Genomic DNA, 14,840 nt, shown 5'->3' on the forward strand with positions numbered 1-14,840 from the left:
TCAGGGCTAAAGTCGCACACCCCGATTACGGGGCGGAGTGTTCCTACTTCCGAGCAAAATTTACATCCAGCGTCGTAGCGATTCGGATACATTAAGTGAAAATGCGTAGGCTGTGAGAAGGAGCCCGGATTGTATGTGCCGTAGGGTAGTTTGTTGTTCTCTGGAAAGGTCAGGGTAAGGCGAAAGTACGGTCTGTCTCAGAAGGCGATAATGCTGGGTTATCTCCCTGAACGTGACAAGCGGGTGACTGTCCTCGTGCAGCTCCATAGCACGGGAGGTAAAAGCACAGGCTTGTTGGGTGGGCGTATTTGTTGCCCTCCATTGAAGCGTGAGGGGGTGTCCAGATGAGCTGAATGGAACCGTTTGGGGAGTGGTTTTTAGCACGCGCAGTGCAGGTCAGGACACCCAACCTTACTGGTAATTCCAGTAGGCTTGCTGGGAATCGATGACTACCTTCCGAACCCCTGTTTGAGCGAGAGCGAAGGTGATGGCTTCCTCTTCTGCTGCCGTCATTTCTTGGGTCCTAAGCGAGGTACACGCAAGGAGGTTGGTTCTGGAGGTAGCCACGATTAAGCGTATTGCTGCCCTCGATGTTTGGAGGCGTCTGCGTAGATAACTGCATGATCCCCACCGATGGTGGTGTTTAGCGCTTGAGCCCGTGCTTTTCGGTGACCCTCGTCATGTGAGGGGTTCATATTTCTAAGCAAAGGGATTGATTGATTGATTGATTGTGGAGTTTAACGCGCCGACGCAACGCAGGCGATGAGGCGCGCCGTAGTGGAGGGCTCCGGATTAATTTTGACCACCTGGGGATCTTTATCGTGCGCCGAAATCTCGTACACACGGGCGTTTTTGCTTTTCGCCTCCATCAGAAAAGCGGCCGCCGCGGCCGGGAATCGAACCCGCGACCTCGTGCTCAGCAGCGCAACGCCTTAGCCACTGAGCCACCGCGGCGGGTAGCAAAGGGATCATCTTTAGTTTTAGTCGCCAAGAGTCTGGTAGTACGTCAAGCGGAGTGACATTCTGGGCTGCCCAGCCAGTCTGGTGAAGCATGCGGTTACCCATCGCAGTTCTGAGTCGGACCTTCTGGTTAGAAAGATGGCCTTCTATCAGCTGTTCCACCGTGTTGTGGAGCCCCGTGCTAAGCAGACCCTGTGTGGACGCACTCATGAGAAGACCAATGGCCTGCTCGACCGCCTTTCTAATCGTTATATAAAGCATCTCTATGTCTTCCTTGTCGAGAAGAAGACAGGGGGTTGACGTAAGTAACTCTCGAGAGGACAAAAGCTTCAATTAATCGACAGGTACCGGATTCCCTTAGGCCTCGCTTCTTGGTGGCAACTCGCCTGATCATGAGTGTGATTTGAATTATGCTGTTTTTGAGGCGCTGCAAGGAGACGTCACTCTTGATGTTAGCCTCGAGATGTAGGCCCAGGATCTTGATGCTGGGGCTTGGAGTGATGGCCTGGCGATCAAGGAGTATTTTAATGTATTGCTTGGTTTGGCAAGAGGGCGGAAGACAAGGAGCTGTGATTGTTTACGTGAACACTGGAGGCCACAGGCTTTAGCACATTGGCGTACTAGAAGTGAGATCCCATGCATTGGTGTGAGCTTCCTTTAATTTTTGTAACTCTTAGCACATGAGCAAGGTTCGCACAGGGCCGCTAGACGGGAGTGTGTGGTCGCGTGACGCTTTCACGTGGCATTCAGCGAGAACGCAGGGGTAAACCCGTAGATGTGCATGGTGAGTACACCACCTGTCTTCCCAGTCTTCGCGTGGGCTCGTAGCTAAATCGGTAAGACAACGGGCTCTCGCTTTGTTAGTCTATTTGTACCAGGTTCGATTCCCGGCGGTGCCAGTAAATTATTTTATTTGTTCGCTGCAGTTTTCTGGTGACACCAACGGTCGCGAAAGAACCCTTGGGGGGTAGAGGTAAAAAGCTTTGCTTTAAAACGTAACTACCGGGAAAATGTAAGAGTGAGGAAAGCCACGACAATGGGCCGGCGTTTAATTGGCGTCGTTAATCACCCGACTGATTGATGATTGATATACTGTTGCTGTTCCATTTTAAACGGGTGATCGACGGGAAATCCGGATCTGGCGTTAGCTTTCTTAAAATACATCTAATACTGTCCTCCACTTCCCCTGAAACCCTCCGTTATGCTCTTTGCTCCAGTCTTCTTTTCGTGACCTCGACGGCTTCCCAGTGAGGCTGTCGTTTCGGTCCGTGGAAGCCCAGCGCCATCGCGAGTGGGTCCGGTAGCGCCACCTGCCCCCCTGTCTAGAGCATAGAGTTTCTTAACTCTATGGTCTAGAGCTCCATTGTTGCCAACTTGGTTTCTGCCCGTTCCGCCAAATGTAGCGGTCTTTTCTTGCATTTTATGTGCACATTTAGTGTTGCCAAGAGCAATTAACACGGGCTTCAAGTCATGTTAGTCGTCGTAAAATCATTGTACTACTCGCTCGCCGTCAGCCTACTCGAGAAGGTCGACAACAAAATAGGGCATCATGATATCACCGTAGCACTCGCTCGCCGTTCCGACCGTCTCGCGGCGCGAACACGGGCGTCGTGATATGCAAAATGAACGAAAGCAGTGCCCCTTTGACAAAAACGATTTATTTCTGCAATGTGAGAGTAACGCTTAAAAAAATCGAAAATCGAAACTTTCTTTCACCCGCTCATAAGCACCACTCGCTTCTCACTTGAGGTGCGTCACTTTGAGGTGCGAAACTTCTGTTGTAAGCACAGTGACGATGGTGATAACACTTTCGACGGATGGCCATCTAGTAACGGCCTCTCCAACTCGCCTGCGGCTTCTTGTAGCCAGTTCAGTAACAAAGCCTGGCCAAGGCTCGCCAAAGGCCAAAATGGCGGTACCCAAGCGGCTTCGGAGTGTCAGGTTACGACGCATTATACGGGAACGCGCCTACAGCTGCGACGTTACATCGGGGTTCGCAATAAATTATATTATATGGGAGCTATGCCGGCACCAATGACAAACAACGTAATAGCCAGGAAAACGTAACAGTGAGGAACATAACAGCGGGGTTCTGCTGTATAGCGTTTCGCACTCAACTGCACGGTTTTAGGTTTGTACCCGTCGTGCTGGTGTAGTTGCTTAAATGTCTCGCAGACCTACCTATGAGATCACGAGTGCTCAATTCACCGCCAGACTGGAGAACAAAAAGCTACCTGTTCGCAGTTATGGATTAGAATTTAGCTCTTATTTTATCTTGTTACTTCAACCATTGATAATATTGTAATAACAACAGTCTCAAGCTGCTCCCACATCTTATAAGCAAGATGTTCATACAGTTTAGGAAGTTTTGTATCTAATCTCTACTTTCTGTTCTTATTCATTCCTTCATTTCTCCCTGGATGGCCTTTTCGCTTTTCCGGGATTCTTATTTTGTTTCAGCAACAGCTTTAATTCTGTTAATGTTTTTATACCTCTCTGTATCTTCGGTTTTGCCGGGAATCATTGATACTTTTCTCGTCAGGCAAAGAAGGAGGAAGTTCTAGCGTTCTTGCTTTTTTTTTTTTTTAAACAGCGAAGCTGTTGAGCCAATCGTTTGTGTACAGTGTGCTCAGTTCAAAATATTAAGAAAATGCCGAGCGCTCGTGCACATGCGCCTTGAGTGCACGTTCTTCAAGGCAAGCATACCCACTTAGGGAGATTGGCCAGCATTGGCCACAAAAAAAAAAAACTAAACTCGAGCGTTCGCCATATCGTGGCAACACTTTCTCGGAACGAGAAAGACACGTCATAGCGTGCGCCCCTCGTTCATTGGTCCTCGTGTCGTAGTGCGCATGCGCTGTGTACCAGTTCGAAGCTGGTGTAGGTGATCTTTGACTCCACGTGGCACGGCCGCGGATAGTTCGCACGGCCGAGGGAGACTTCGAAAGGCTCGGCGTACAAAGCATCCGCTAGAGACGATAATTCGCGCTTGCAGAGTGGCGTGCGAAAACGTCGACCAAAGAGACGGGCTCGCTCTGGCCTGGCTCAGCATAAGGTCATTCAAATGCCGTGCCGGCGACGTCAACCGTGACACCACAACGATACTATAGCTCAGCTTTGTGCCCGTCAGTGATGCCCTACAACAGTTTCGCCATTCAAGTGTTGCACGTAAGTGCAAGCTTCCCTGAATTTTCTTTTTCTCTCAAATCAAGCCGGTGAAACGCGACGTTGGTTTGAGGCACTCGCTATCAGTACACGTCGCTGCTGATTACTTCTCGGACATCCGCACCCCTCAAACTAATGGCTACGGTTGTATTCCCTGCAAATCGTTAAGCCTTTCTTTACTGCCGATGTTCAGCGCTATTACATGTATGCTACGTGCCTGGTTCTTTCGATAGGCAGGGTCCTTCGCCTGTACTGCCGCGGCACTTGGTAGCGGCGTATTTTCTACCACAAAAACTTGAGCTAGTGTTAGTTGAAATGTTAGAGAAAGCAGCTCAAGGAAGCACGACTCCGCTGTCGCGAGCCCAGCAAAAATAAGCAATGCACGGCGCTGCCGCCTCATTGAGTATGCAGCGCTTCTGCTCCCGAGGACCCACAATACAGGTTTGTTTGCTCGAGTAGAGCTGCGCAAGGAAAGGAACAATGAAGGTGAAGAGAGTGCTTTGTATGCCTCAGTGGTGCGGGGACTGCGCGGTAGCGCTATGCGGGGCTCGCGTGGGGAAAAGTAAAAGCACACATCCGATAAGGTCCCCCATGGGATCTTAGCGCAAATATTGTTCTTTCCAGTCTTGGGCGGCAGCGCGCTCTTCCTTAAGTATTGTTTAACTCTCAACGCAAGGCCTTTTGCGGCTTAAAAATGTACGTAACTATGAGACATGTTTATTCTTTCGTCACGGAAAGCAAATGTTCGTTTTTTTTTTTTTTAGCGTGGGACGCGAACTAGCAATTGTCTTATTGCAGGTCCTGTTTGCTTTCGATTCTCGTGAAAACCCTGACTATTCTCATTGTTTTACTTTTTTTCCTGTCTCGGAAATGAGACGTTAGCCGTTAGCCCGAGCTAATTTCTTTCGAAATAAATGAGCACGCTAGTATATAAAACACACTTATTGCTGGGACTAAGAACGAGCAACCGCACTTGACGAGATTTGGTCATTCAAGTAGAAAACTGGTTCCTCTGAACTTCAGGAAAATGGTACCGCAGTTCTTTTTTTCTGGAAGAGCAGATTATATTATGACGATTGTAACTCAATCAAAATGTACAAAAGCAGCATGCTTTTTTTACTATGGAACAAAGATAAGGTACGGTTTGCACGTGTCACAGAAGCTTAAAATACAGCTCTATTTTATGTACACTTCCGACATACACCTAAAATGATAGAAAGGGCTACATGGAGCCAAAACAAATGTGCACGTTCCAATTTTATGTTGTTCAAAATGCGCTAATAAAATTTCCTTAATGTCTATAGAGTAATTCAGGTGTAGAAAACTGTCAAGTGCGCTACTTTACCTAAGAAAACCCATATACGACCTTGAGGGCTTAGCTCGGGCATGAACGTAACTAAGCTCAGTTAAAGCAGAAACGACAGTCTACTTAATGAATGGCTGTCTCCGACACTGAGCAGAAAGGAAGGTGGGAGGAAAGCCCACGTGAACAAGGAAAAACCGATGTGACGTCATGTCAAGGGGAGATAAAACTTCATTGGTTTGTAATAAAAGCAAGATACAAATAGGGACCCATTGCTCCCTGGCAGACTCGTTAGACGTTCCCTAATTGTGTGGTATTCTAAATCCAACGACTGTTCGCCCAGTTGCAATCTGAAAGCAGTTGCCATCACAAAAAACATTTGATGCCCAGCACTCGCTCTTATATCCCACAAAGAAAAAAAAAATTGATTAATGCGCAGTGCTCGCTTAAAGAAACAAATGCATCTTTTAGGATTCCTTTGTGGAAAGTAATATGGTAATCGTAAGAAAAACAATGCACGACCAAGTTACGTCGCTACTGCAACACTTAACACTCCAGGTGTCAGCACACATTAACGGCTAAGCTACAAATGTTGAGAAATGCATTCAGAGGATTGCGCTATCCGACTAAAACAATTAACAATGCCGTCTTATACGCCAAATAAGGTGGGGGATAAGTTCTGACGGTATTTTGTGACTAAGTGCATCGATTCGTTCTGTCTCTGTTTCGTGTTCGAAATTACAACAGCAGCAAGACCAATCAAGCGTGCTTTTATCGGCAGCATAGTAACCCTCCCGACGACTCAGCTAGTAATGCAAACGCGCTTCTGGGGTAGGGCTTCAGATTCCGGGCCCGGGCTTTCTCGGGCCCAGGCACACTTCCGTCTATTCACGATAATTGGAAAGGACGGGTATGTGGGGCGCAGAAAAGACCGGACTAATTAACTCGATCCACTGGAAGGATGCTACGCAAAGTGGCCCATGGCGAAATTCCAATGACGGTGCGAGGTCCGTCCAGGCAACTTTCTGCACAATACATGCAAAAGCGCTCACCCGAACGCTCTGCTATGGTTATCTACGAAAAGAGACCAGTTTTTTTTTTCTGGCAGGACTTAAGGCAGCCTTTGCAGTTGTGGGGAGTTTCTTCTAGTTCTTTTAATTTTTTGCCATTAAGTTTTTCGAGGCTCATTTCGAAGATTTGGGCTCTATGTGAGCCCAGCGCAATACCGATTACTCCTTTGCATACCATCTTTCGCAGAAGTACTCCAAGGCCCGGATGACTCGCGCAAGCGCAGACATTTGCCACGAGGAAGGTGAATTCCTGCCAATCAATTGAATTTCCTTCGCCTGAGTGCCGCTATACTTGAAGTCTGTTCTGACGCTACGGCTTTTGTTTATTATCATGCTAATCCCCCATATTTAATCGTAGGCACGAAAACGAACTTTTATTTTTGTCCTCCTCTCAGCTAAGCTGGGATGGCACAGGTGAGACACGTGAAGTCCGGATTTTAGTTAGGCAGGGTGTGTGAATAGAAATCGGCCTAGCAAACACAAAGCCTTTGCCAGAATCATTTCTCCGGCCAGGCCATCGTGCTGTGGAATAAATATAAAAAAAAAGTGTCCGTTGAGCACGGCGCATGAAAGTCGTGTTGTCGTTTGACAAATTGCTTGAAAATTAACGGCTCGATGATGAGCAGGCTTCGCGGTACCATGCTCATAATTAAATACTTGAGAAAATTTGGAGGCCTTAAATCTTAGTCTCTGAACATCAAAGCGGGAACGCGGGGTGTTTTTATGGTTATTAAGAAATTGTTTATTTAGCTGTATTTAATTTTGTTCGAGCAGCAAAGCTTGACGCCAGTTAGGGAAACCACTGAGTGGATAACAAAATGCGCAACTCTAAATTAGAACAGAACACGCTGAGGGCAGCTACACCAGATAAAACTAGTTGGAATTCGCTAAAAATGACGCAATCTATCCCAGTCAGGCTTTGTTTTGAATCCTTGTTGATAAGCTAACTTGTCAGAAACTATGTAGAGATCGAGTGATATCACCGAGTAAGGGGAAACAGTCTTTTTTGTGGGGTTGTACGTGCCTCTGAAAAACATTTTGAAATTTTTGTTCAGTAATGTCAAACTCAAAGTCAAAGTCAATTTTATTTTCAATGTTACAATGTTGAGACCACCCTGGCATAAAAGCTTCTGGACGCAGCTTGACGATGCCAAAGGCCCCGAATAGCAGCTTCGACGACTCACATGCGTAACATGTTATTTTAACACAACAAAATGTATACAATCCCGTCATATAGTAAATTACTTTCTACAAAAATTATATGTGTAACAGGCAGCTTTGGTTTTACAAAGGTAACAACAGTAGAACAGGCGATGGCAGACAGAAATTTGCCCGCACTTTACACTTCTCACTGAAAATCCTACAAGCGGAATAGACCGGAAACATCACATAAATAAAACACTGTTTAGAACATTTACCTATAAGCATCACGTAGTGCGTGTCGCGTAAACCTGCGCCCTGAAAATTTAACGATTTTTCTGTTTAATATGCATGGGATGTTATGTACAAATGTTCGAAAAAAAGTAATTTGTTTGGGAAAATGGTACTAATTAGTTATGACGTGTGCGGTTTAAGTAATTCTGGATCCGCATTGTTAGGCAAGGTAACCGTTTCAGGGACTTGTGACAGGGAGCATTAGAAAAGTGCTGTTGTTGGAAAAGATGGTAATCATATAGCTTATCAATGTTTATAAATTTTTGCTGTGCAAATACTTCTCGAGCGGGATGCAGGTAGTGTACGTTGTTGATGCAGCTAACGGCGTTTTTCTTGAGTTATATGTATTAATATCTGTTTTCACATGATGATTGCACTTTACACACCATCATTAAATATATTGTTTAAAGCGTCGACGTAATAGGACAAGTTGAAAAATCAATTGCGCAGATTGTACCCCCAGACAAAATTATAGCTGGCGGGAAAAAATACCAGTAAAAGTTTACTTAAGTGTCGAGTAGCGGCTTAAAGGTCAAGTTAGACGAAATTTTGGTGGTGACAGAGTTTCAAATGTTTTATTTGGACCAGCAGTCTGGTGATCGTTCGCCAACGCCTCTGCGTTAAAGCACAGGTGACTGTTTGTCTGGAGGAGCGACTGTGCCGATTGCGTTGGGGCGTCTGTGTGGGTACTAAAAGAGAACAAGAGCAGCGGAAACAAATTGTAAACACACGGAACGGTTCGTTGGGCGAGCGACTCCGAATTTGGCACCAAACTCACTTTTCCGTGGCCCTGCACCACCTGCGTGGCCATGACCCCTATGCTCGGTGGAGCCACTTCGACCCCGGCAACGTGGTACGCTCTTGCATTGAATTCTTTCGGAGCTGAGGAACACTGGTTTGACGAGGTGGTTGTGAATACTTTGGTGCTCGTTGGGAGCCAATGTTAACAAGCAAGAGAAGATCTGATTCTAAGTGGTAGAAAGCATCCGGCGCAAGCAATCCTAAGTACTGGTCCGCCACTCGTCCGTTCCAGGTTTGCATCCTACCTTCGAATTCCTCCTTCTCGGCTTCTTTCGTTTCTGTGCTAGCACCTACCTTCCACCCGATACTGTCCGGCCATGTTCGACAGACTAGCTCTCCCAGCGCACGAAGTTTTATTAGAGTACCACTCATTAATTTTTGCCTATATTAAAACGCAAGAACGATTTAATTGGCCGTCATGTTAATATTCGTCTTGCTGTCTTTTCCAATATTTATTTTGCGCTCTTAGGCATCAAGCTATTGACTCTCAGGACACAGTGTAACCAATGAACCACGGGCCAACATGTATTTAAATGTGGAACTGCTTGTACGGTGATGCGAATTATAGACCTTTAAAAAATGCAAACAAAACGGAGCATCTTTCTGTGTAGTGTGCTTGAACTAAAAAATATGTAAACAAAACTTTTTATGCCATGAATGAACACAAAACATCGGAGGGGCACGACTGCGTGCTTTTTGAAGCCACAAACATCATCCTAAACGATGACTGAAGCAATTTGCAGACATTGTGTAATTGCCTAGCCAAGTTTTAGGCTTGGATACCTAGGTCGCTTTCTTGGTTTTCATTTCCAATTCACAAGCGTCTTTGAACAAGGAAAGGGTATCAGAGTTTCCCTTGCGCTATCTTTTCCGCAATTTTCTGACGTGGGCGTTCATGACATACGAGAAAGACTGCGGGGCTAAGTACCACGAAATGCTAGCACCTCTAATGTGTACAGTACGTGCGTGAACAAACAAAAAAGCTACAGAAATTTTGCAAATTACCTACTGTTGAGCCCGTTTCACCGAAATACGTTTACTTGGTGCCATTGAAGGAACTAGTCAGTTCGAAGAGCGTCTTTTCAATTTCGGGGGGCTTTTTCTCGGGGAATCGCGTGGAGCACTGAATTATAGAGCCTTTGGGATTTTGTGAGCGTATTTTCAGTATTCTCTCCTGTTTTTTTTTTTATTTTGGAATTTCTCATGTGAGGGTGCTGTGTCAGGTCGACTAACGCGATTTCCTACTGACGTGCTAGATAGATAGGGCTTCGATATTTTGTTGCATCATTTTAAGGTTCCTGTGAGAAACGATCTTTGCCACATTTAGCTGTCAAATCCAAATTGGGCAACTTTTAGTTTTGTTCGGTTACATTTTTTGCTTTAGTTTGTATGATGCAATTATCTACAGTTGAACTATTATAACGATTAGACGTCTTCACTTTACCACTTACGCGTTTCCCTGTACCATGTACTCAGCAAAGAATGTTTACGCATTAAAATCCGACTTCGGGGGAAAACGCGCCACACCTTGTGCCTGTAAAGGGTACTTTGCCCCAAGCACACCATTGATGCCGCAGAGCCAACCTTAGCTGAAATTTATTCCGTTGTGCGAATTTTAGTTACACGCGGTCCCGTCAGATTAGGAGGGACACTTAGATACCTGACACAGCGGGCACGTTAAGAAAAAAGTAGATATTTCGAGTTGAAATTCCAATTAGTGCGTAAGCATTTCTACCCCCCTCCCCCCAATCACGTCTCCCGAGAAGGCGAATACATACATTTGAAAACCATGTCATAACAATATGACTGCCTTCGTTCTATAGATTTTGGCCAATAACCTTCATATATTGATAAAGCACCTTGTTTTACGTGGTACGGACAAGCGGGCACACATGTTTGAGAGAAAGGCACCTACCAGTATAATTCAACCACTCTGGGGCATACTGGCATCAATTTCGCACTGAGAGTTGTGGGAATTACGGAGGTCCGCCATCTTCCCTATCTCTCTCGGCTCGCCGCTGTGGCGAGAGGGGGGAGGTCCCTCTCTCCCCCTGCGGCCCGCGCGTTTCCCCGCCGCGGGAGGATGACGGCGGGGGGCGCTGCCGACTCCCTGAGGGGACCGGTTTTGCCCGCAAGCTCCGGGCGGGCTGGACCGGAGCCGACGATGAAGGAAGGGCCTCTTTGGATAACAGCCATCATCAGGAGCGGCCGTAGGTACGTGTTGCTCCTTTTTGGCCTTCATTTGCACACCCTTGCACCTGCTTCTCCCGTCCTGACCAAGGTGGTCTTGGCGGTGGTAGAACGGCACGCCCGACGTTCCTTATTGCAGTGAAATAAACGTCGGGGTTGGCGGTTGCCGTGTCTTGAGTGTTCTTTGCTGTTCGCTGCTGCTACGCCAAGTTGGTGGTCCGTGGTGGCGTTCAGTGGAGCTAGTGTTGCGGCCGAGTCTCGAGGGTCGAGATAGGTCGCCGTAAGAACCCTGGTCACCCCGAAGTACAGCCCTCAGAACACCGTACAATACGCAGTAAAATAGGCGCATGCTACGTAGCCTTTTATTTACTTCGAGCTCCATCATCATCATTCAGTCTATTGGCACAATATTTTTGTGGTCAGCTCTCCTAGTACTTGCATTCAAAGTGATTGATTGGTTGATTCATTCATTCGTTAATTGTTTGGTGTATGCCCCAGCCACGGCGGCAGCGATTGTTGCAACATGTCTTCCAGCAACGTAATTTTCTCCTCATGAAGGAGGAAATGAAACGTTGTCACCACCCTCCAGCCTTGCAAAACTCCTCGGGAGATAGGGTTCGAGGGCGCGATTCTGCTTCTCCTGGTCAGGAAGTTCTTACAAGGCGCGCAAGAACTAGAAAAAACTATTTGTTACGACACGGCACAGCTTGCGCAGACAGCTAATACCCCTGTCACACGAGCACTTTCAATCGCGACTGAGTCTATCCCGATCGAGCTCAATCCGCGCCGTGCGCTGCTACACGGCCAGTTTCAATCGCGATCGAGCTCGATCCCGCTCGAACGCAATTTCGGTTTACAAAGCGCGAGTGAGGTTTCCAAGCGCAGTCGGACGAAAGCGGGGGTACTCTCGTCCCCGTCGAGTAATGGCACAGAAGGTGAGAGCTTCAACTGACGCCACAAATTGTATCAAATAACTTAACTCAAATAACGTGCAATAATATTTTGATAGTTACGTATACCTATGACCGCGCAAAATTAATAGGCACCGGCGGCGCCATGCATTTCTGTCGCCATCTGGCGTACATGAGTGCAACCGGTGCAAGTTCTCAATCAGGATTGAAACGTACCGAGTAGCAGCGGTGATACGTCGAGCGCGTTCGAACAATCAATCGCGCTTCACTTCAATCTTGATTGAAAGTGTCCGTGTGACAAAGGTATAAGGGAAGGTGAATTGGTCGCAGGGAAATGCCAGTCCAGTGCTGGGGGAAAAAATTAACGCCGTTCCACTCAATGTGAAAGCTGTCGGAAGTGCAGAGCATTCATTCGCCATAATGGGCTGTACTGCCGTTATCCGCTCACTGCTACCACCCCATGCAATTCGAATTTCCCGCCTTTTCACTGCTCGCGCGCCCCCTCCGTGAAACTGCGCCAGCGGGAGTTGTGTTCTTTTTGTGCTTGCTTTAATTTCGTATGCCGGAGCAGTTTTTCATCATTTCGAACGAGTAATTTTTTTCTCGTGCCGCTGGAGCCTTTCTGCGCCATTTCGACCGCGCCATTTTTTTCTTGCGCGGCTGGAGCCCTTCTGTGGCATTTCGAACGCGCCATTTTTTTTTCTTGCGTGGCCGCTTTTTAAACCAACCCAACGAGCGCTCCTAACTAAATTAAGGTGGTCGCTGGTGGTTAGTTACGTGTATTTGCCTCAAATGTACCTATAGTTTCTTTGCCCTTAACAACGGAGAGATGTAGGAAAAGCGCCAGCGGTTCACTAGTTTAGAACGCTTATGACTATATAAACCGCTTGACTTTCGAAGCCTTTGGGGTACGCCCCGACGACAGCGCTACAACGGAACGCCCTGTTGCTCTACTGGGGTCCAGCGAGCGCGCTACGACGAAAAGGCGAGCGCCTAAAGCGCTCTGGGGCATCCTTATCTCTGGACTTCTGCTTCCAGAAAGCCAAAGCATGCTCCCTGTAAAAGGTGATATTGCTGGGTGTTTTTTACCTATGATTTATTTTTACTCTTTTTTTTCAGTCGAAGAAATTTGTAAATTGCAAAACGGTGTTCTGTTTTGTCTTCTATGTTAGCTGAATAGAAGTAAAGTAAGAAAATGCGTTAAGCACCCTCTGCAACATCCTCCGCTTTCCCCGCATCTTTTGACGCGCTCCACATATCACGGGATTTCGCAGCGCCTACCAAGGTGCTCTCAAACTCGTTTATAGTCTATTCGACGATCTGAGCGCCCCTCGCACCCATAAAGCACGTATGGCACTTTCCGCCTCTTTCGTCAGGTTTTAAACTGGGAGCGTTTGATAAACACTGAAAAGCTTAGGTGTCACTTTTTTTATTTGTTATATATTTGCCGGCACGTCAATTTAAGTGCCAACGTTCGGTGGCGCTTCATTTTTTTTTTTTTTTTTGCTTTCACGGGTAATAGACCTCAAAGCTGGCGGCGATAGATCAGGGCCGAAAAGCACCAGGGAACAACTTAAAAAAATGGCAGAAAGCGGACAGCGGAGAGCGCAGGAACTCTTTCCGCTTATTGTCATTGCTTCGCGCCAGTGTCTACCACCTAGTTTAAAGTTTATAGCCCGGATTACTTGCGTCGGATTAAGGCTTCTGCAGGTGAGGCTTGAAAAAGAACACTCCCCTCCCGCAATACACGCGCACCACGTCCTAAAGAAACGATTATTCGTCTTCACGACAGATTAACTCTTCGCTAAGACGTGGGCTTTGTTGGCATTTACAGCTTTTTAATAGGGATCCGGCCGATGACTTTGGCTTGTGTAACGTCCTGTGTAGTTCACACGATCAACATCACGGACATTACCCAATCCTGGTAGACACGTGCAGCGAAATCTGTCTGCAGCCGATCATTCAACTTTTCCAAGGAGACTCTTATCGTCGCTGCCATTATTTGCAGCAGACCGGACTGCACACGGGAGAAGGAAAGAAGAAAATGCATGGACGCCTTTCACAAATTCTCGAGGCGTCAGCTCTACTTCGGGCACGGTCTGTTAGTTTTATCGTCTTCGTGAAGCAGGCGTTTGGCTGCGTTCTCGGTTGCTGCGAGAGCGGGTGATGGCCCGTTAAATTGAACCCATATGTCAGCCCGAACAACTAAAATGAAATCCCGCCAAAGAACTTACCACGAAAAAAAATTTGGCCACCTTCGCAGTCGCCGTGCGAAGACTAGGAAAATAGTGGGGCTGGTGGTCTTCAGTACCTTTAACTTGATTTTTTTAGGCCTGCCCATCTTATCAGTGGATCGGACGCTGATGCCCTCTGAACTAGGCCACACCTGCGTGTCAGAGCTTACGTCATCACAAGGCTCAGCTAGTGCCACTAATAAGGTTGCAGAGTATCGGCACTCTTTTCTCCTATTGTTCCGCGCCGCCGCCATAATCATTGTTCAGTTCGCGTCACGCGTGACGCTTGTTTGAACTGCGATGGTTCATAGACGCCGACATTTTGTTGTTTATGCATTTTCTGTCGCTCAACTGTGGTAGTCTCAGCTTGTCCTCCCTGCTCTGCGGCTGCGTGCGAGTGGCATCGTTCCAAATGCGAATCAAAGATACCGCGCTTCGCAGCATTTAGGCCTTAGAAGTGTGTCCGAAGTCTTCCGCATTGTTGTTTACAAATTACCTCGTCCAAGTTAGCGGAGAGGCCGTAGAAGCGGCAATCTGGCAACAGTGATAAACAACAAAATGGCCGCCGTTGCTCATTTTCTTGCCGCAGTGACGGTACTCTGTGTCTTATATGGTGACACTAGGCGCAGCCAATCCCCGGTGCGCGCCTCCCCACCCGTACATCTGCGCCGCGACGAGCACTCCCCACACGTGCTTCTCGGCTTCTTGCCTCCTCGACACTTTTGAAGAAGAAGAAGAAGAAGAAGAAGAAGAAGAAGAAGAAGAAGAAGAA

This window comes from Haemaphysalis longicornis, unplaced genomic scaffold (assembly GCF_048455015.1).
Source record: "Haemaphysalis longicornis isolate Haplotype H1 unplaced genomic scaffold, Haemaphysalis longicornis Haplotype H1 scaffold_10, whole genome shotgun sequence".
Lineage (NCBI taxonomy): Eukaryota > Metazoa > Arthropoda > Arachnida > Ixodida > Ixodidae > Haemaphysalis > Haemaphysalis longicornis.